Source organism: Physeter macrocephalus, chromosome 19 (assembly GCF_002837175.3).
Source record: "Physeter macrocephalus isolate SW-GA chromosome 19, ASM283717v5, whole genome shotgun sequence".
Classification (NCBI taxonomy): Eukaryota; Metazoa; Chordata; class Mammalia; order Artiodactyla; family Physeteridae; genus Physeter; species Physeter macrocephalus.
This window is the reverse complement of record NC_041232.1, coordinates 34,700,042-34,723,328: the sequence shown is the minus strand read 5'-3', so window position 1 is coordinate 34,723,328 and position 23,287 is coordinate 34,700,042. Positions and strand designations below refer to the sequence as shown.

At 39.2% G+C, this 23,287-nt stretch overlaps 1 protein-coding gene across 3 annotated transcripts in view; it reads right to left on the bottom strand.

Moving 5' to 3' along the window:
• The window catches only part of YES1 (YES proto-oncogene 1, Src family tyrosine kinase), an 80,368-nt gene that overhangs the window by 40,762 nt on the left and 16,319 nt on the right, over positions 1-23,287 (bottom strand). The gene's annotated exons all lie outside the window — the stretch shown is intronic.

The following is a 23,287-nucleotide window of genomic DNA, read 5'->3' as shown; positions in this document are numbered from 1 at the left end:
TTCTAGGACACACCCTCCTCACCTCCTGACATCTAAACACAGGCTTTCCCCATCTACACTCGCTCCTTTGCTGGTACACCCAGTCTCATATCTTTAAACACCTATACCATTTATACATCGACGGTTACCAAAGTCTCCTCACTTGAACTCCAGATTAGTTTTCTAAATATCTACTCAATATCCCCACTTGGATGTCTAAAAGCACCTCAAATTTAACATTTCCAAGACTCCTAATCTTTTTTCCCAAACCAGCTCCTGCAATCTTCCCCATATCAGTAAATGTTAATGGCGTTCCTCCAGTTGTTCAGGACAAAAACTCTGAAGTATCCTTTAATCTATTTCACATCCTACATCCAACTCTACAGCAAATCCCATGGCTTCATTTTACAAATATATCCAGAATCTGAAAACTTTTCTCCACCTCCACTGCTAATCTGGTCCAAGTCACACCATCTCTCACTAATTCAACAACATGGAATTACTCCCAACAGCCTAGACGGTTTCCCTGTTCCTGCTTTTGCACCCCCTCACAGGCTTTTCTCAAAGTAACAGAGCTATCCTTTTAAAACATGAATCAGGGACTTCCCTGGTGGCGCAGTGGTTAAGAATCCGCCTGCCAAAGCAGGGGACACGGGTTCGATTCCTGGTCTGGAAAGAACCCACATGCCACGGAGCAACTAAGCCCGTGCGTCACAACTACTAAGCCTGCGCTCTAGAGCCCACGTGCCACAACTACTGAGGCCACATGCCACAACTACTGAAGCCCATGCACCTAGAGCCTGTGCTCTGCAACAAGAGAAGCCACCGCAATGAGAAGCCCGCGCACCACAATGAAAAGTAGCCCCCGCTTGCCACAACTAGAGAAAAGCCCATGCTCAGCCACAAAGACCCAACACAGCCAAAAATAAACAAATAAATTTATTAAATAAATAAATAAATCACGAATCATTTCACATCACTCTGTGCCACAATCCGTCCAAGACTTTCCACTGCACTCAGAGTAAAAGCCAAAGTTCTTACAATCGCCTTCGAGATCCTTCTACGGAGCCCCCATTACTTCTCTTACCTCATCTACTACTACTGTGTCCTTATTTGCCCCATGGCCTTCTTGCTGTCCTTCAGACAGGCCAAGCAACTCCCATCTCAGGCCACTGCACCTTCTTTTCTCTGCCTGGAAAGCTCTTCTGCTACATACTGGCATGGCTCATACCCTCAGCTTCTTCGGGTCTTTGCACTATTACCACCTTCTCAATAAGAACTTCTCTGGCCACCCTATATAAAGCAGCAGTACAACATTCCCTAGAGTACTGCCTATTCCCCTTTAACCTGCTTTATTTTTCTTGATAGCACTTATCACTATATAAAACAAAAGCGTTGACAGCACAGACTGTTCTGTTATTTGCTTATTGGATGTACAGCACAGTGCTTAAGAACAGATTTTAGAAACAGGATGTCTGGGTTCAAAGTCTGAGTCCATCGCTCAGCAGCTGTGTGAGCTTTGGCAAGTTACTCAACCTTTCTGTGTCTGTTTCCTCATCTGTAAAATGGGAATAATAAAAGTTAAGACTCAAGAGTTATTGTGAGGATCAAATGAGTTAATACATGTAATGCGCCTACAACAGTGCCTAGCATATAATAACCACTAATGTTTGCTATAATGGTAATGACTTTGAGGATAATGATGGCTCTCCTCTCCAGAATCTAATGGGCAAATTTTGTTTTTAAATTTTATTGAAGTATAACACAAATGCAGAAAAGTAAATATAACAAATGTACAGCTAGACGAATTAACACAAACCAAACACCAATGTACTCACCACCCAGATTAAGAAACATACTTAACTGCCAGCAACCATCCTACTGGAAACATACCTTGCAGGAGATTGCTGGGTCACAGAGTACACACTGCCAAACAGTTTTCCAGGGTGGCTGCACCAGTATATAATCCCATCAGCAGATTATGAGAGTTGCCATTGCTTCACATGTTCATCAATACTTGGCATTTTCAATCTTTTAAAATTTACCTGTTCTGGTGGGTATGTAGTGGTCTCTCACTGTGCTTTAAATTTTATGTTCATAATTATTAATGAAGTGAGCACCTTTTCATATGTTTATTGGCCATTCTCTTTTGTGAAATGTCTATTCAAAACACTTATTCAGGGCTTCCCTGGTGTCGCAGTGGTTGAGAATCTGCCTGCTAATGCAGGGGACACGGGTTCGAGCCCTGGTCTGGGAGGATCCCACATGCCGCGGAGCAACTAGGCCCGTGAGCCACAACTACTGAGCCTGCGCATCTGGAGCCTGTGCTCCGCAACAAGAGAGGCCATGATAGTAAGAGCCGCGCACACTGCGATGAAGAGTGGCCCCCGCTTGCCACAACTAGAGAAAGCCCTCACGCAGAAATGAAGACCCAACACAGCAAAAATAAATAAATTAATAAACTCCTATCCCCAACATCTTCTTAAAAAAAAAAACGTATTCAGTTTTTTATAGGGTTGTCTCTTTTTCTTATTGATCTATAAGGCATTCTCTATAGCATTCCCAGAACCTAGAACAGAGCCTGGAACATAATAAGCATCAATAATATTTTTAAAATGAATGAATGCCTGCTCTGTTTTTCTTCAGATCCTAGTCATCTCTGTTTCTGCAACTGTTTCATAATTGGCTAATTTATAGTGATTCTCAACCTCTAACCCAATCCAAGGAGGTTCTAACTTGTGAACTGCTTAATAATTTTTATAAAGGAGACCTCTGTCTAGAACACCGTCCAGGATTAAATCTTTCAATGGCTTCCTACTACCTACAGAATAAGAACCCAACTCCTTAACCTGGTATTCCACATTAACTTCCCCAATTTACCTTCCCAACCTGCTTTCCCTACCACCTGCTAATCTTCCCAAATACAGACCTGGGGTTGGAGGAGACAAAAAAGCCAATTAGACTTTAAGTATGTAAATCAGGGAGCAGAGACTGTCTTTTAGAGGCAGAGCTATCAGGATGTACAAAAGCCCACAGACAAGAGAGAACAAAGTGGGATTTTGAAACCATAAGTAGTTTGGTGCTGAAGTACAATGTGGAAGAGTAATAAGGGGAAAGATGAGGCCAGAAGAGACAGCAACAGGGAACAGAACCTATACTACAAGGATCTTCTTCTGCTTAATACAAATTGCTTTAGATGCATGGGTATTCATTTAATTTTTGTTCAAAGAATAAATCAGGGACTTCCCTGGTGGTCCAGTGGTAAGACTCTGTGCTCCCAATGCAGGAGGCCTGGGTTTGATCCCTCGTCAGGGAACTAGATCCCCCATACCGCAACTAAAAAAGGCCGCATGTTGCAACTAAAGATCCCGCATGCCGCAACTAAGCCGTGGAGCAGCCAAACAAATAAATAGTTAGAAAAAGAAAGAATCAACCACTGAATTGTAACTTGATTCTGACTTATTCTTTCCAACAACCTGCCTAACATTTGTTTCTCCCCAAAGGGCCAAGCATAGCAAGCATTCTACAAATACTTGTAGGTTTTTCAACTATTTCCTTATCAATTCCATAAGTCAGATAAAAGTTTTTCAAATTTCTATCAGGCAGTCATACATCAGAACTGCCTGTACTATATCAGAACCTGCTTTGTAACAGTATGTTTAGTAGAGCTGGAACAGATTTGAAATAATTTTTAAAATGCACCTGGCTCAATCATTAGCAAGTAACACTTCACATTGTACTCTATGTTAAGGTATTCTGTCTTAATAATATTTTACACTTTGACAGTGTTTTATGTCTCCAAAGTATTTTTTTATTATTTAATCTGACCCCATAATAATCCTAATATTACCAGGAAAAAAAAAGTAGGTATAATCTCTCCATCTTTTATTTGAAGAACCTGAAGTCTGGGTGGGTGAAGTCACTTGCTCAAGATGAAGCTAAAACTAAAAGTGAGCACAACTGGGGAACTGGGTCTGAGTTCTAGGCTGCCCTCTTTTCACTACCCATATATAGCCTCTGGGGAAGCTTGTGTATAACATTTTCTGTTCTTTGATAAGTTACTAAACATCAGCCCTTTAGAAAATGTTACAAACATGATAATACTATTGGCAGTCAGCCTCACTGCTCTACCCACAACACAAATCTACTAACTCTGAAAACAGCATCCCATCCCTCTCCACCATAACCATGTTGTTTTATTATTAGTAATAGTGATTAAAAATTCTCAGATGACTTAACACATTTTTGAACTCTTAAAAAAATTTAAATGTACATTATTTCTATAAACTAACTCTAGCAAGTTAACCAACTGTGACGTTATATGCTGTATCCATTAAGGGGGTAAAAAGCCCTAGTTTGACACAGTGCTCTATGGATCATAAACATAGTCAATGATTTTTTCTCTTACTTTCATTTTTAAATCCCTTCCCTTTAGCCTAAAGCACAAAAGATAAGCAGGACTATGAAAGAATAGAAAACAGAGGGAGAGGAGGAAACATCACACGACTAAAGGGCGTGCACTTTGTCTAGTAAAAGCAAACAAAGAACTTAATTTCCCAAGAGTCAAAGGAGAATAGAAAATGTGAGCAATGGAAAACTGAGCTTGCAGTCTCACTGATAGCAATTTTCTACCATCATTTTTTTTTTTTGCACTTCAGATGCGCAAACAAGTGACCTTAAAGAAAAAGCCAACTCATTGTAAATTCTGGGTTGTTCCGCATGGTTTCTTTAATGAAGTCTGGCACAGGATCAGCCATAAGGACCTGATGTAAAGAACTGTAAAGAACACTTAAAATTTATTGTGTTAGGAAATATAGTAACAAATTACAAATTAATGTAAAGCCCCAAGATATTTATTACTTGTAAGCATTTATAAGCATCATTCTCTCTACAAATTCAGGCAACTCTTGAAAAAATAAGCTGATTTTATACCTATCTTAAGATTTTTTTATCGTTCTTTGTCAAGATTTCTGACCTAGAAATTATAGTAAACTATTAGTTAATACTTTCAAGTCCTTATGGAAATTAAATGCTCCTCAGACACTGTATGGATTCTTCTTTAGTCGCAGTTTTAAACCTTAAAAATATATCATTCAACTATTTCTATAATAATGTATATATCCCTTCTGTTTATCTTTTTAAGACTAAAGAGAAGAAATTAGATACACACACGATTTTAGAAACATCAGTTTATAAAACTGACCTAGAACTCTTTAGCTTTCTCCAAATTCCTGTAATATTTTTTTTCCACTATGCTTTTGCTGTAACAATATTTTGAGTTTCAATGCATGTTTTAGTCAATAGATTTAAAACTGAGACTTTTTTTGGTAAATAAAATATACAACTGTAAACATGAAATTAATGCAGATCTGAGGAAAGGGAGTTTTGGCAACAGAAGCAACAGCAAGGAATAGTCAGATGTGTTTCAAAAATCAAAATAAATCACATGACGAGGAGCATGGCTAGAGATGAGTTTAGGGAAGCAAGGCGAGAAGCGAATCAGTTTAATCTGTTACCACTCTCAGAGACCAGGAACCTTTCTGACCTTTGATACCATTTGGTGCAGGTCTTATATTCTGTAAAATCACTAGCCTTTCATCAGGAATAAGCAGAAACTGTATCCTTGCCTCTCGAACTCAGGCTAGTATTTCTACTAGTACGAAAGAAGTTTTTAAAAACACATTTTGGGGAGTTCCCTGGTAGCACAGTGGTTTAGACTCCGCCTGCCAATGCACGGGACACAGGTTCAATCCCTGGTCCGGGAAGATCCCACATGCCGCGGGGGAACTAAGCCTGCGTGCCTAGAGCCTGTGCTTCGCGACAAGAGAAGCCACCGTGATGAGAAGCCCACGCACCGCAACGAGTAGCCCCCACTTGCCGCAACTAGAGAAAGCCCGTGCACTGCAACCAAGACCCAGCGCAGCCAATCAATCAATAATACATTTTGACTGGTATCCAAGAATTTAATTGAAACTTGTGCATACTATATAGGTTTAAATACATCGTTTATTTTAAAACTATTGTGAAATAAGTTTAGATGTATGGAAGAATTATAACCTTTTTAAAACACTGTCCTTTTTAGTTTTTTTTTTTTTTTTTTTTTTTTTTTTTTGGTACGCGGGCCTCTCACTGTTGTGGTCTCTCCCGTTGCGGAGCACAGGCTCCGGACGCGCAGGCCCAGCGGCATGGCTCACGGACCTAGCCGCTCCGAGGCATGTGGGATCTTCCCTGACAGGGGCATGAACCGGCGTCCCCAGCATCGGCAGGCGGACTCTCAACCACTGCGCCACCAGGGAAGCCCTTAGCTTATTTTGCTAACTTCTCAAACAAGATGTTACATTACTACATGAAGTAAACAGTTTACGTTGGTTTTGTCAGAGGTTAATACAGTGTTTTAAAATGCTTGCTTCAAAATTTGAATTACCAAGTATGTTAAAAGATATTTTAATTTTTAACTTCCACGAAGAAAGTTCTGTCCTGTCAACAATATTTTTTTTTAAACTGTGGTTTTGTCATACAATATGTACTCAATAAATGTTTATTTTTCTCTTTCCTGGCACTGATTTTGAAGGAAATAAAAGCTAATATAATTCTCTGGATATCTACTAGGTAAAAGGATATGTGAAGTACCAATTTTGCCTTTAAATAGGTTTGTTTTTTTCTTCTAAACATAAAAGTCTACAGAATAATGGTAATTACACAGTAGAATGGCAAAGACAAGCAATGACTTTCTAGCGATTTGCTGGAAGAGACCATGATTTTACTTTTTTAAAATTAATGGAAAGTCTTTCAGATCCTCTAAAATATCAAAATTCGTTAGATACCTACAGGCACTGCCCTCCAGAAACATGAAGGGTGAAGATGAAAGGCTAGTTCTCATTTTGTCAAAATATCCTCTCTCTGCAGGAGGCTTTGTTAGCTGGGACAGCTATTTTCCAAGAACTCAAATTCGTCACGTCCGAAATGGAACCTGCCATCTTTCCCACCAAAATCCACTCTTCCTTCTCTGTCACCCAGGTGTCAGTGAACGGTGAGTACACTGTTCCAGTCCGCCCCGCTGCCTCAGTCAGAAACCTGAGAGTCATTCTTAACTCATACTCCTCCCACGCTCACACACATGCAGTCAGTAACCAGGAACTGACAATACCACCCTGTAATCTCCAACATTCCACTTTTCCCTCAACTAATTACTACTTCCCTCGGTACTAATCACTTACTGTCTGGATTACTGCAAAAGCTTCCTTCGCTGACCTTCACTACCTCTAGTGTTCAGAATTTCTCCAGTCTTTTCTGGGTGTAGTGTGAAGGATGTTTGTGTTTTCTAAAGAGAAAATCTGATTAGGAGCCTTCAATGGCCCTGTCCATATACTGCTCCCAATATAAGGTCTAAATTCCTTAATATGAAATAGGAGACCCTGCATGAATTGCTTTATTTACCTCTCTGGCTCACCTCTTTCCATCGATCTCCTTTCTCCCCGCATATGAATTTTTTTTAGATCCTCAAATGCACCATTTTCTTTTCATAAATGCTCACCACAACCTACCTCTTTCCTTATGCTTGGCTTATGACTACTCAACCTTCAGCTCTTAGCTTAAATGTTCAAGGCATCTTCCCTGACGTCTCATGTGCTCTTATAGCCCATTTTATTCCTTCCCCACAGCATTTACTAAATTGTCACTGCCTGTTGGTCTCTGTTGTACCTTGGCCTGGTGCTAGCCCACAGAAGATGGTCAATAAATGCCTTTAGAGTGAATGAATAAGAACTGACTTGGAATCAGACCACATTTCAATTCTGGTTTTGTTTCTTATTAGCTACTGGGATTCTTGATCAAATTAGTTAATCTCTCCTAAACCCAGGTTCCCTCATTTTTCTGGAGGAATGATACCTATCATGCAAGGTTGTGAGAATTAACTAATATTGTATGTAGAGCAGCTAGCAGTACCCTAACAAAAACAAGTGTTTGCTTTAGTTAAGACTATTCTGGCTACAAGGACAGAACTAATTAGAGGTAGATTAAGCAAAAAGAGGATTTTAAATAAAGGTTACAGCAGTGTCTCATGGAATCCAATCGAAGGTCATAAGAAAAAACCAGAATCAGGAGCCCAAGTCATAAAAAGTTAGTTTGTTCATTTTTCTCTCTTCCTCCTGAGTCCTCCTCTCTCTGCTCACTCCCTCCCCAACCCCCTCTTCTTTCCTCCTCTCCCCACTGCCTATTTATCCCCCTCTCTTCTCCATTCCCTTCCTATATTTGTCTCAGTCCCTCTCCATCTTTCACCTCTGCTACTCTGTTCATCTGTCTTATTCTTTTTTTTTTTTTGTCTTATTCTTTTCTCCCGTGGGAGAATGGCTTTTTGGCTCTTGACTTCACATGGTAGAACATGGCTGTCAACAGTTCCAGAGTTATGATCTTCAGTTTAGAGCCAGACAGAGGATTCTAAGTATCAATTCCAAATTCCTAAAGGACTCTGGCCCATATCGGGTCAGCTACCTGCCTCTGGGTTGGTCTCTCTAAGCCAATAAGTGGGATCACCACCGGAAATGGCAGATCCCACTTTAACCATGAGATGGTGGAGAAGGTCCTAGAAAATGAGGGAGTCTGAGCAATCAAAACACTTGGGGTTTACTGTTCCATCAAGTGAAAGCTATTAACATTTAGAGAGAATTATTTTACTCGAGTGAATTAGCTACAATAAGAATATATTAGTAATTAGTCATGTTTTAAGTTATACTTCTTTGATTTTAAATTTTATATGAATGGAAAACTTGATAACTGCATATATAAAAAGGATTATATTCTCTTTATTTCTAACTTCCTGAACTTCTGATCTCAACAGCTAATGATGTAAAACAGACTAATAAGGTAAATTTATTTACTTAATTTTATTTTTTTATTGCCTCACTGCACGGCTTGTTGGATCTTAGTTCCCGGACCAGGGATTGAACCCGGGTCCTTGGCAGTGAAAGTGCTGAGTCCTAACCACTGGAGGGCTAGGGAATTCCCAAACATTTGTTTTTTATAAAGGAAGAGGATTCAAGGATATTCTAAGAAAGTTTTAAAATTATACAGTATACTTAAGCTAGAGACCCAAAGACAAAGTTGAGAAAAGACATCAAAAGCACTTCTAAAAATTTTAACTAGCACACTCTAAATGCCTTCCCCATACCTTGTTCCAAATTGAACAGAAAAAAAAAAAAAACACAAAAAACCTTAAGTGGAAAAACCATGTGGGAAAAACCATTACATAACCTTTTACAGCTCTCTAGCAATAAATAGGGATACAATGTTATAACAAAATTAAATCTGAAAGTTCAATTTAGTTGATTGGAAACACTAGGAAAAAACAGTAAGAAGTGAGTTAATTTCTGCTTCCCAGCCCCACAGATTTTCCTGAGCTTGTATCTCATACTGGTCAATTTTTCACCTGATAATAATATTTGTAATATACTTAGTTTTTTAGCTTTTTCCTTTAAGGATAATAAAACTGGCATGATAAAGCCCCACACACAGATTTTCCTGAGCTTGTATCTCATACTGGTCAATTTTTCACCTGATAATAATATTTGTAATATACTTAGTTTTTTAGCTTTTTCCTTTAAGGATAATAAAACTGGCATGATAAATTACTAACTCTTCCAATCAAATTTCACATTGGCAAAAAAAAAAAAAGCCCATTTTTGAGATATATTTTGTCATATATAGAGCCAAAACTTTTCTTGTAATTCTAAATGTTCAAAAGACACTTACTAAATATAACTTCTAATTTCTTCTTATAATAAAATAAAGTTTTTACTTTTTCTCTCTTTTTTTTTTTTTTTTTTTTTGCAGTACGCAGGCCTCTCACTGTTGTGGCCTCTCACTGTTGTGGCCTCTCCCGTTGTGGAGCACAGGCTCCAGACGTGCAGGCTCAGCGGCCATGGCTCATGGGCCTAGCCACTCTGCGGCATGTGGGATCTTCCCGGACCGGGGCACGAACCCGTGTCCCCTGCATCGGCAGGCGGACTCTCAACCACTGTGCCACCAGGGAAGCCCTACTTTTTCTCTTTTTAATTGCAAATTTCCTACATGCTCACCATATTAAAATTTAAATAATAGATGTATACAAAGTTAAAAGGTGTTGGATGCACTAACTTATTTAATCCAGACAATATCCATTGAAGATATGTCCTATTACCCCTCTTTTACAAATGAGGAAACTAAGGCCTGAGAGGTTAAGTAACTTGGCTCTATATCACAAAAGGGCCAAAAATTGAGCATGAACTCAGAAGATCTTGTCTCAGCCTTTTCTATTTCTATTTCTACCACAACAAATTATCCATTGATAACTTCTATTCAAATTACCTATTTCTATAACTGCCTTAACAAATTATCATAAATGTATTGGCTTTAATCTACACAAATTTATTATCTTACAGTTCAGAAGTCTAGCTGGGCTGCTTTCCCTTCCAGAAAATCTAAGAATTGTTTTTCTCGTTCCTTCCAGCTTCTAAGGGCTGCTGCCCTCCTTGGCTCATTGACTACCTTCTTCATCTTCAAAGCCAGCAGCATTGCCTCTCTCTGGCCTTGCTTCTGCCATTTACACTTCTTCCTTTGACTCTTCTGGCTTCCTCTTCCACTTTTAAAACCCCCTGTTCTTACATTGGGCCCACCAGAATAATCCAGGCTAACCTCCGTATTTTTAAACCAGTTTATTAGCAACCTTAATTCTGCCTGCAACTGTACAGTAATTCCCCTTGGCCGTGTTAACCTAATGTATTCACAGGTTCTGGGAATTAGGACATGTATTTCTCTGTGGAGCCATAATTCTGCCTGCCACTGTGCCCATACTTGTAATCAATATACTCTCAGAATCACTGATCTGGGGGCTTCCCTGGTGGCGCAGTGGTTAAGAATCCACCTGACAATGCAGGAGACAAGGGTTCGAGCCCTGGTCTGGGAAGATCTCATGTGCCGTGGAGCAACTAAGCCCGTGCGCTACAACTACTGAGCCTGTGCTCTAGAGACCGTGTGCCACAACTACTGAGCCTGTGTGCCACAATTACTGAAGCCTGCACAGCTAGAGCCCATGCTCTGCAACAAGAGAAGTCACTGCAATGAGAAGCCTGCGCACTGCAACGAAGAGTAGCCCCCACTCACCGTAACCAGAGAAAGCCTGCGCACAGGAACGAAGACCCAACACCGCCAAAAAAAAAAAAAAAAAAAAAAAAAAAAAAATCACACTGGTCTGTTAGGATTCAGAGTTTATTATGATATAAAGCTAATTCTGTACTAAACAATATAACTTTGCTAAATTAGGAGAATGGTTTAATTTAACTAAGTAGAACAAAGTAGTTGAATCAATCAAATGAACAACTCATTCATTTAACTAGGTTTTAAAGGGAAATAAGCCAATAAGAGTACCACCTTCCTCTTCCCTTACAAAGGGAGGTACTAGCCTTGGGGAAGAAATAAGAACGGGCAGATCTGGCCTGGCTCTAAGTGGCTGGAGGAGAGAGAAGCACTGTAAAAGGACCGAGTCCTGGTAACAGGGCTGTGGTTGGCATTACGAGCAGCCTGTCTGGATGACACTCTAGACCCAACTGTTCTTTCAGTGTCCCCTGAATGGAAATTCGGTAGGAAGCTGGTCTCAGCATAGCAATTACCCAAATCAAAGGACTCAAAGATGGGAGACTAAGTGGGTGGGTGACTTCCTTGACAGCACAACACCAAACACAGAGGCATTTTCCTTTTTTCCCCTCTATGGAGTGAGAGGGAGGGGTGCTTAATATAGGAGCACTGAATTCGGTGAAACATGCAGGAGAGCTAAGGAAATCTGAAATAGGACCTTTGTCTCTTGTGGTTAGCCCAGAAGATATTCTGCAACATATACTACTATAAAAATGTCATCATTAATAAATCCTCATTATCATGGATTCCATATTTGCAAAATAGCCTGCTTGTTAAGATTTATTTGTAACTCCCAAACCAATGATAACTTATGGTGTTTTAGCAGACACTTGCAGACATGAGCAGAGCTGTGAAAAATGAGTTGCGAGATCCACACGTACCCAGCTCAGGGCAAGCAAGGCTCTCATACTGTAAACTAGTGTCCTTTCCACGGTCTATCTAGTGCCACTTTCTTTTCTTTTTTCTTTTTGTGTTTTTGTTGGTGATGTTACTGTTTAAAATAGTATCCCAGGTGTTGCTGCTGAAGCACTGTCCTCTCTCTAAACACAAGGCAGCTGTGGTGCACCTTATGGAGAAAATGTGTGCTGGATAAGCTTCATTCAGACACGAGTTATAGTGCTATTTGTTAGTTCAGTGTTATTGAATCAACAATACACATTAAATAAGGTGTGTTTTTAGTAGTTTTCTCCCTACTTGTTGAGCCTTCTAGGGCAGACTTAAGATGTATTACTGGAAGGAATCTTAGTTCTTTCAGGAGAGCTCAAAAAGAAGGCTAAATAACTGTAAACTTGGTGAAATCTAACTGTATTTCTCTGTTTTGCTAGATAAACTATTTGCCTCCTCCAAAAAAAAAAAATAAGGTGTGTTTTTAAATAGAAGCACACATAAAACAGATTATACATTGATCAGCTGACAAAACGTTGTAATCAGAGGGTCACGGGGACATAACCTTGTATTTCCTCTAGGAGCGATGGTTCAGTATTCACTAAATCAGTGTTCAAGGTGACCTTCTAGAACATAACTACTGCAAATAATGAAAACTGACTATATATAAATACTTTGATAGGGCTTCCCTGGTGGTGCGGTGGTTAAGAATCCGCCTGCCAATACAGGGGACACGGGTTCGAGCTCTGGTCCGGGAAGATCCCACATAACGCGGAGCAACTAAGCCCGTGCGCCACAACTACTGAGCCTACGCTCTAGAGCCCGCGAGCCATAACTACTGAAGCCCGTGCTCCGCTCCTAGAGCCCGTGCTCCGCAACAAGAGAAGCCACCGCAATGAGAAGCCCGCGCACCGCAATGAAGAGTAGCCTCCGCTCACCACAACTAGAGAAAGCCTGTGTGCAGCAACAAAGACCCAACGCAGCCAAAAATAAATAAATTAAATAAATTTATTTAAAAAAAAATTTTTTTTTAATACTTTGATAGAAAAGATTTCCATAAGTGAGTCAAAAGTTGTGCTTTTTGAAAATTGATTACATACTGCTACATTTCCCTATAATAAATTTTTTAAAGGAAAAATCTAAAATGCTGTACTTTTAAAATGTATAGCTTTCTGGGCTTCCCTGGTGGCGCAGTGGTTGAGAGTCCGCTTGCCGATGCAGGGGACACGGGTTCGTGCCCCGGTCCGGGAAGATCCCACATGCCGCGGAGCGGCTGGGCCCGTGAGCCATGGCCGCTGAGCCTGTGCGTCCGGAGCCTGTGCTCAGCAACGGGAGAGGCCACAACAGTGAGAGGCCCACGTACCACAAAAAAAAAAAAAAAAAAAAAAAATGTATAGCTTTTTGTTCTGCTTTAAAATTATATCTTTAAATGTACTAAAGCCCTCCAACAATTTCTATACCACTTTTGCATTTTTAAGTGAATTAAAATTCATTCAAATGAATTGTTACATTACATTGTTTTGCTCCAAATAGGAAAGTATTGAATTTGCTAGCCATGTATTTAGTCATCAATTACTAAAACAAAAATCAGTAATTTAGCAAATCAAGAACAAGTAGTTAAGACATTCTCTTTTTTTGTATATCTAGTATTGTGCACACCCACTACATTTCAGAATGTTTTTCTGAATAAATGAATGAGCAAAAGAAGTAATATACACAAGGTAATATACCAAAAAGTAGTCTGATTAAGCATGTAGGGTAAAATAACTAATGAATTTAATCATAACCTAGTAATAAATATATTTCTCTTAATTAGATGACAATAATTTCAAAAAGAGCTAACACTTACTGAACAGTTAGTGTGTTATAGCCACTGTGCTTACCACTTAAAATGAATTATCTCATTTAATTCTCAAAACACTCTAAAAAACAATTACTGTTACTTTCCTCATTTACAGATGCAGAACCTGATACACAGAGGATTAAGTAACTTGTCCAAGGTCACACGGCAAGTGAGACAGTAAGACTCCAGACCTCCAGTGGTTTACCACTGTCAAACTGAACATCTTTAAAGCTTCAAGTTGTATAAATGGGTCTCTATTTTCAATTTTTCCATACCACCTGCGTGATAATGGTCTGAGGTACTTATTACAAATGAAGATTCCTGGCTCTCAGTCCAGGTTTACTGAATTAGAATTTCTGGAAGTAGAACTCAGGAGGCTACACCTTAACAGACATCCCAGGTGATGAGCAGGCACTCATTTTTAAGTAATGATGAGAGCCACCATTTTTAAGTATATGTTTGACCCCTTATTCCTATGCTCCAAGCATACCTATTTACTATAACCAGAAAGCATCTTGCTTTCTCCATCTTCTCTGTGTCTTTGTTCCTATTACCAGCTCCCTATGGAATGTCCATTTTATTTATCCTTCAAAACCTTCTCAAATCTTACCTTCACCTGGCCTCTCTTGAATGGGCCTTTCTCTTGATCTGCCATTGAACTTTAAGACTCCAATACAATATTTCTCTCAGGTTATCTAAAGAAGTGGAATACTTAATTGATAAACAGAAAGGAGAGTTTCTTTTTTACCTCCTAAAAAGCCTTATTAATATGGTGCCTTGCCTGGAGTAGATGTAAATTTTTTTAAGTTTGTTGAATTGAATTACAGATTCTTTTCCCCATCAATGTTTAGGACTTGACCCAAAAGATAAATATTAGTCAACAAATTAATGTTTGAATCTGGCTTTTTTAACCAAAGGGAATGGAGATTAAAAGTCTGTAGTACAAAAAAAAAAAAAAAAAAATCACCTTAAGTAAAAATAAATTTAGGGCTTCCCTGGTGGCACAGTGGTTAAGAATCTACCTGCCAATGCAGGGGACATGGGTTCGAGCCCTGGTCTGGGAAGATCCCACATGTCGCGAAGCAACTAAGCCCATGCGCCACAGCTGCTGAACCTGTGCTCTAGAGCCCGTGCGCCTAGAGCCCGTGCTCCGCAACAAGAGAAGCCACCTCAATGAGAAGCCCAGGCGCTACAACAAGGAGTAGCCCCTGCTCACCGCAACTAGAGAAAGCCCGCGTGCAGCAATGAAGACCCACTGCAGCCAAAAATAAATAAATAAAAATAAAAAATAAACTTAATCCATAATTAACAAAATTAATTTACTAGTTATCTACATCTCCTTTAATCTGTGAAGACTGATAATGCTTATGACCTCAACAACTGCTCTAGCCTCAAAATGTCAGTATAGGTAGGTGACAAGAAAAACAGCAGCTGTATGAGAAAGGTAAAATGCATGTTGACCATTTCCAGACATTTCTGACATCACCTTATCAATTCAAGGTGGCAACAACAATTGATAATATCGGTTTTCTGCATTATTATTTAGCAACTGCTATTACTCCACTTAGAAATAGGTAGGAACGTTATAGACACGAGTAAATGAAAACTTATAGGAAAATAAGATTTGGTACTTATCAAATTTTTATATAGTCAAGCTCCAAGGACCATATCTATATCATAAAATCAAACAGATCTACATGACATATTTTCTGAAGGACTTCATTCCATTTACATTTGAATTTCCAAAGAATATCAATTTGCCTGCTTTGGCTCTTGGGAGTAAAAAATTAATGTGGAAGTAGTGTGAATGGTTTTATTATAGTCCAATGGAGCTGTCACATTAAAAGGAGACATGAAGTTTTTGGCCTCTCACCGTCTATGGAGTGTGTATCTGTGATGGCCCACACACTGTCTAAGGAATGTATATCTCCTTGATTAAACCTTCTTTCATTAAAAAAAGAAAAAAAAAGGGAGACATGAAATTTTTAATCAAAGAAGAGTTGATGTTTTCTTTCTTTCTACTTTCATATTACATGAGAAGCCTTTTACCCTGCACTATAAACGATCACAGTCTTTAGTTCCTTAACATGACCTAAGAATCAAAGCCAGAACCTTGGCACAATATTTCTGAACTGTTCCTTACTTCTGTGCTATACTATTTCAATCCTGAAGTCATTTTTAAAAACATGTATGTAATAACTATGTGAATATATGTCAACATTTAAAACATCTTATTAAAAAGTTAAAAGACTGCATTTGATTTTTACGGTTTACCATATAAAGGAGTACAAGTTTCCAACCAGACCCACAAAAACTGTATTAGAATAGGTTAAGATTTTTTTGCAATACTGATACTATTTTGTGCTCTTACCAGAATATTACAGTAGTATTAGCAGTATTTGCTTGCTTAGAGCAAGTATATAAAAAAGGTGGGTTGTATTATTATGGCCCACATTTTATAGTATTATTTATTTGAGGAATGGGTATTTAAAATTCCATGAGACAAGTTACCTATACATGCATAAATTATTTCTGACTGGAAACAATTTTCTCCTGTTTATCATTTTTGAGTATGGACAACATAATACTATATGCTATAAAACCTAAAGAAATGGCACACAAGAGTGTTTTTTCAAGTTTTCCTAAATAAGATGAATACGTAAGATTTTTCATGATCCAATACTCTTGTGTCAAGGAGGAAATGCAAACTGAAATTATAAAATAAAAAGAATAACAACTTCCTACCACATCAATGAGCTATAGCAAAGGTTGTATTCAGAGCAAAATTCATAGTCTTACACACCTATTACTAAAAAGAAATTAATACAAATAAAATTTAGGGAAAAACAACAAAGAAACTCAAAAAGAGGATTTTTACTTATAAATCATACTGAGATTTCTTTTCCTGTTGTTTCTAATTAATTTTTCTTTTTATTTTCTTTTATTTCATTATTATAATGGAAAAACTTCCAATGTGATTTACAAATAAAAATCAATGAAATAGATAAATCACTAGATTTAATCTTAATCAAGAAATGAAAAGGGAGAGTACACAGTTTTCGGTGTGAAAAGAATGCTAGAGCAACAGAAGATTTGAAAAAACTATAAACGGGAACTTTAAAAAAGTTTTAACAATCAGATGAAAAGGATGACTATCTAGGCAAATGGAAATTAATAAAATTAACTAAGCTAAAAGACAGGAGACCTAAATAAATCAATAAGCATGAAAAGGGTTTAAACCTTGTCAAAAATTCCATCAAAAATTGTTAAATATTTTATGGGTAAATTATCTGACACCTGTCAAGAATAAACTAGTTCTATGCTCTTTAAAGAAGATGTTGGGGGTAGGAGTTTATTAATTAATTTATTTATTTTTGCTGTGTTGGGTCTTCGTTTCTGTGTGAGGGCTATCTCTAGTTGTGGCAAGCGGGGGCCACTGTTCATCACGGTGCACGGGCCTCTCACTATCGCAGCCTCTCTTGTTGCGAAGCGCAGGCTCAGTAGTTGTGGCTCACAGGCCTAGTTGCTCCGCGGCATGTGGGATCCTCCCAGACCAGGGCTCGAACCCGTGTCCCCTGCATTAGCAGGCAGATTCTCAACCACTGCGCTACCAGGGAAGCCCTATGCTCTTTAATCTCTTCCAAAGCATACAGAAAAAAGTTTCCTTCTTATTTTTTACTGACAGCCAAATCCTGACAGTTGGTTTGGGGTCTCTACAGAGCCAAGAAGTTGGGGAAACAAGGGAAAGATCTAGTGAAGAGTTCCTGAGTCAGGTGAATCTTCGCACTCTCTTGGACTGCTAGCAAATATCAGTCCCTAGCAAATTAAGAGTTTTTCTGAGGAAGCAACAGCACTGAAAAGCCCTTAAAATACCACAGCCACCAAGGACCAGCAGCAGCATGCTCTTCTAGCCCACCACTAGATATTTGATCACTGACTTAGTATTGTTTTTTAGTCTTTTTAGGTTTTTTTTTTTTTGTAGGCTTAGAGAATTTTTATTGAGAGTCTCGGACAGCCTGGAAAATGCAGTGCAAATAATAATATATATTTTCTACTTTTTAACCTCAAAATATATCTAATTTGTCTTCTGATGTTTCTAACCTTTTGATATAGATTTTTCCTAAGAGAGAAGTCCAGGCCACCTGTCTTTTAGGGATGCAATTTTCTTGGTTGTAATATTTTTTCAACAGACACTCTGGATAATCAAGAAACCTCCTTCCCAATCACTACCTACGTTACTCAAAAACTCCATATTCATTCATTCATTCAAAAAATACTTACTGAGAACCTCAGAAGTGGAGATATAGCAGTGAACAAAACGAAGTCCCAGCCCTCATGAAGTCTGCACTCATACTGGGAATAGTAGCAGACAACATCAGGCACTTACTATGTGCCAAGCACTGTTCTAAGTACTCTTGCACACATTAACCTACTCAATCTTTAAAACAACCCTGTGAGTTAAAGGCTTTTTCTTTTTACTTTTCCTTTAAAGATGAGAAAACTGAGGCATAGAGATTATGTAACTTGCCCCAAATCAAAGATAACTCCCAGGCAGCCTGGATCTAGAGCAATGCTATCCAACAAAAATATGATGTGAGTCACATATATAACTTTAAATTTTCTAGTAGCCGCATTAAAAAAGGTGAAAAATAGGGGAATTCCCTGGAGGTCCAGCGGTTGGGACTCTACACTTTCACTGCAGAGGACCGGGGTTCGATCCCTGATGGGGGAACAAGGATCCCGCAAGCTGCATAGCAGGAAAAAAAAAAAAAGGCGAAAAATAAACAGGTGAGAATAACTTTAATAATATCTTACTTAACCTAATATATCCAAAATATTATAATTTCAACATGTATCAACAAAAAAAGTTGAATTATTTTACATTCTTTTTATCATATTAAGTCTTCAAAATCTGGATGTATTTCACACTTACAGCACATTTCAACTGCTCAACTGTCCCATGTGGCCAGGAGCTACTTGACACATTGTGATTAACAATAAGAAATATGTATTTGGTTTTCCTCTCTATCCCTAGGCCAGAGCTCCTAAAACCCTTGGAATTTCCTGACAGATAAGAGTAATTAAGGTGAAGGAACACCTTTTGTTATTCACAAGTCCCTGAGTCTGTGTTAGTGGTAACTAGTAGAAAGCCCCTAAGGGTGAACCCACCAGTGGACTGAGTGGTTGGAACTGTCAGCCCCACCACACACTCCCACCTCAGGGGAGGGAAGAGGAGCTGGAACCGGAACTAAACACCAATGGTCAATGGTTTAATCAGTGAAGCCTCTGTAAAGAGGCCTCCATAAAAATCCTAACTGAAGGGGTTCAGAGACCTTCCAGGTGCTGAAGAGACCTGGAGGTTCTGGGAGGGTGGCTTACCTGGAAGCCCCACACCCCTTCCCACATACCTTGCCCTGTGCATCTCTTCCATCGCCTGTTTCCGAGTTGTATCCTTTTATAATAAACCAGTAACCAAGTAAATAAACTTTTCCTGACTTGTTACCCATTACAGCAAATTATCAAACCCAAGGAGGTGTCATGGGAAATCCCAATTTACAGGAGTTGGACAGAAGTTGTGGTTAATGTGTAGACTCACTATTTGCAACCTTGGTATTTTCATAAATAATGAAATAGAGATAAATGATAGGAAATTTTAGGTGACCTCTTAAGGCATAATTATGTTTTAGGTATGTCTATTTAAAAATACATTCTCCAAGGACTTCCCTGGTGGCCCAGTGGTTAAGACTCCACACTTCCAATGCAGGGGGCCCAGGTTCCAGCCTTGGTCAGGGAACTAAGATCCCACATGCCACGTGGCGTGGCCAAAAATGAAAAAAATAAAAATAGTTTCTCCAGACTTTTGGTAACTTGAAACTTTAAAGTTTTGCTAAATTAAGTTAAATGATGGGAATTCATTGAATATCCAGGTCATTTCAAATAAGATAAAATACTGAAACATTAATTGCTAAACAAGTCTATCTACTTTTGTCTTCTTATGAGAGAAAAACTAAAGATGTTTGGGTTTATTAGACACATCCTGCACCACGTTGAGGAAAGAAACTATGATATGAGAAACTAACATAATACTGTAAATCAACTATACTTCAATTTTAAAAAATTATGCTCTGAGGAAATGTATGTTCCTAGAGGCTATAGAATATGTTCATAAAATTTGCCAATGGGGAAATGGTGGTATGACAAACAGTCCACTATTGCTTACTTCTTAGTTTTCATCAGAAATTAAGGTTTTTAAGAGTTGAGAGGGCTTCCCTGGTGGCACAGTGGTTGACAGTCCGCCTGCCGATGCAGGGGACACAGGTTTATGCCCTGGTCCGGGAAGATCCCACATGCCGCGGAGCGCCTGGGCCCGTGAGTCATGGCCGCTGAGCCTGCGCGTCCGGAGCCTGTGCTCCGCAACGGGAGAGGCCACAACAGTGAGAGGCCCGTGTACCGCAAAGAAAAAAAAAGAAAAAGAGTTGAGAATTTTAATTAATGTAATTAAAACTAAAAATTAATATGGAAAACATCTTTGTATGCAAGGAAAAAGAAAAGGTATAAGGAATGGAAATAAATTTTGTTAAGGGAAAGAAAGTAGGGGACAAATTAATATGGATACAGAAAGTTGTAGAAGATTTGCAAGAGAAAATAAAGAATCCATAGAAAGAAATTCTATGGGACTTCCCTGGTGGCAAAGTGGTTAAGAACCCACCTGCCAATGCAGGGGACACGGGTTTGATCCCTGGTCTGGGAAGATTCCACATGCCGCGGAGCAACTAAGCCGTGTGCCACAACTACTGAGCCCATGCAGTGCAACTACTGAAGCCCACGTGCTCTAGGGCCCGCATGCCACAACTACTGAGCCCGCGTGCTCTAGGGCCCATGTGCTGCAACTACTGAGCCTGTGTGCTGCAACTACTGAAGCCCACGCACCACAAGAGAAGCCACCACAATGAGAAGCCCGCACACCACAACGAAGAGTAGCTCCCACTCGCTGCAACCAGAGGATGCCTGCATGCAGCAACGAAGACCCAACGCAGCCAAAAATTAAAATTTAAAAAAAAAAAAACAGGAATTCTATGTGTGGTCAGGATTAAGATCAGAATGAATTTAACTGAGTCAATGAATTTTAAGATTAAAGGTAATATGATACAAAACTTGAATATGTTTTCTTTGTTAAGAGAACAAATTTTTTTGTGGGGAATACTGGAGCTGCTAACTTTACCTTTTAAGTAATTTGTTCTAACTCTCTATATTTGCTTTTGAAATCTTTTATTGTCACTTTGTTAAGTGAATAGTATTGTTTCATGGTGACCTATGATCTATTTGACCAAGTGTTTTGAGAGTTGGTATGCAACATTTCCATTCCCCAAATTGAGGCAAGAATACACCCTGTTTCAGCAAGAAGTAGCCAGAGCAGCTGTCGCCCCATTCCCTCAAAGATTTGGGGAAAGTTAAAACAGGAGTGGGGACTGAAACCAAATTCCCCTAAAACCAGTTCCATTACCAAGTTTATGGTTAATATCTCTATCCAAAACTTTATCCCCTTTCTTGTCCCCTCTGACCTCAATGCAGTGCTAACTGAACACTAATCAACCAGAGTCAGATGCCTAAAACTGCTGTTGTAGATATCATCAGTAATATACAAACTCAGGTCATTTCTCCAGGGCAAGATGAGCTAACAGACCCCTGAGCCATGGACCACCTGGCTGGGAGAATCATAAACCAGAAACATCCCCACTCCCAAAACTATGACTGAAAAATGTCACAAGACCATGGTTAATCCCAGCCTCTTTGTTCTTCCCTTTTAAGAATACCCCTAACTCAAAGACCAAGTTGGAGTGGGCCTGAGGCTTGTCTCCCACTCCCTTGCATGGCACCCTGAAACAAATCCTTACTTTGCTACAAACTCCTGCTGTCAGAGTTTGACTTTCTGCACTGCAGACACACAAGCCCTTTGCTCAGTTTCAGAGTCTGGGACATCTTACACCAAGAAAATTAAGTACTACTTAAAACACGATGTGGATATATCAAAGGTGTACAGGAACCATCTTGAAGAGGCTCTTGCTGGCTAAATATAGGATGAATTTGAGCATCAAAATGAATGACACTAATAGATTATAACCTGTTGACTAAAAAGAAAATCCAAAAATCACTCTGATATAATTAAATGAGGGAGAAGGGAAGATTTTCTTTCAGAATCCCAACTAATAAATGTAGAAGGAATTACACAGTTAGAAAAGTATTACTTTGCAGCCGTCATTTCAATAATCAATTCAGGCAAGACTCATTCATGGAGTATAAAAGTATTTTCCCACATATCACTTATTAATGAAAAAGAGAAAAATGCTAACTTTACAGTGGAGAAACCTGACAGATATCACCTTACCTAAGCAGAATTAATATTGCTAATAATGGGACAGACTAACAGGGTGTGCCTCCTGATGGGCTATACCAGGAACGACACAATACCCCTGATATATCAGTAGTATTCCTGCCCTAATTCATAATCTAAATCTAATCACGAGGAAGCACAGACAAATCCTCAATGAGGTACCCTGTACAAAACAAGCATTCTGACTTTTCAAAAATATCAACATCATGAAAGATAAAGGCTAAAGAACTATTCAGATTAAAGGAGACTAAAGAGACATAACTAAATGCAGTGGGTTACATTTTGGATTTTTGTTATAAAGGACACTATTAGGACAACCAGAAAAATTTTGATTATGGACTGTGACATTAACTCCTTAGGGCTGCCGTTTAAAAATAAGTAAATATGGACTTCCCTGGTGGCGCAGTGGTTAAGAATCCGCCTGCCAATGCAGGGGACACAGGTTCGAGCCCTGGTCCGGGAAGATCCCACATGCCACAGAGCAACTAAGCCCATGCACCACAACTACTGAGCCTGTGCTCTAGAGCCCGCGAGCCACAACTACTAAGCCCACGTGTCACAACTACTTAAGCCCGCACGCCTAGAGCCCGTGCTCTGCAACAAGAGAAGCGACCGCAATGAGAAGCTGGTGCACCGCAACGAAGAGTAGCCCCCACTCGCCGCAACTAGAGAAAGTCTGCACTCAGCAACGAAGACCCAACACAGCCAAAATAAATAAATACATTTATAATAAATAAATAAATAAATAAATAATTTTTAAAAGGCTTAAAACAACAGAAATGTATTATCTCACAGTAATGGAGGCTAGAAGTCCAAAATCAAGGTGCCAGCTGGACCATGCTCCCTTTGAAACTCTGGATAGAATCTTTCTTGCCTCCTGCTAACTTCTGGTTCTGGCTGGCAATCCTTGGGACTCCTTGGCTTGCAGCTGCGTCACTCCAATCTCTGCCTCTATCATCACATGGCATTTTCCTCTTCTTATCAGTACACCAGTCATACTGGATTAGGGCCCACCCTAATCC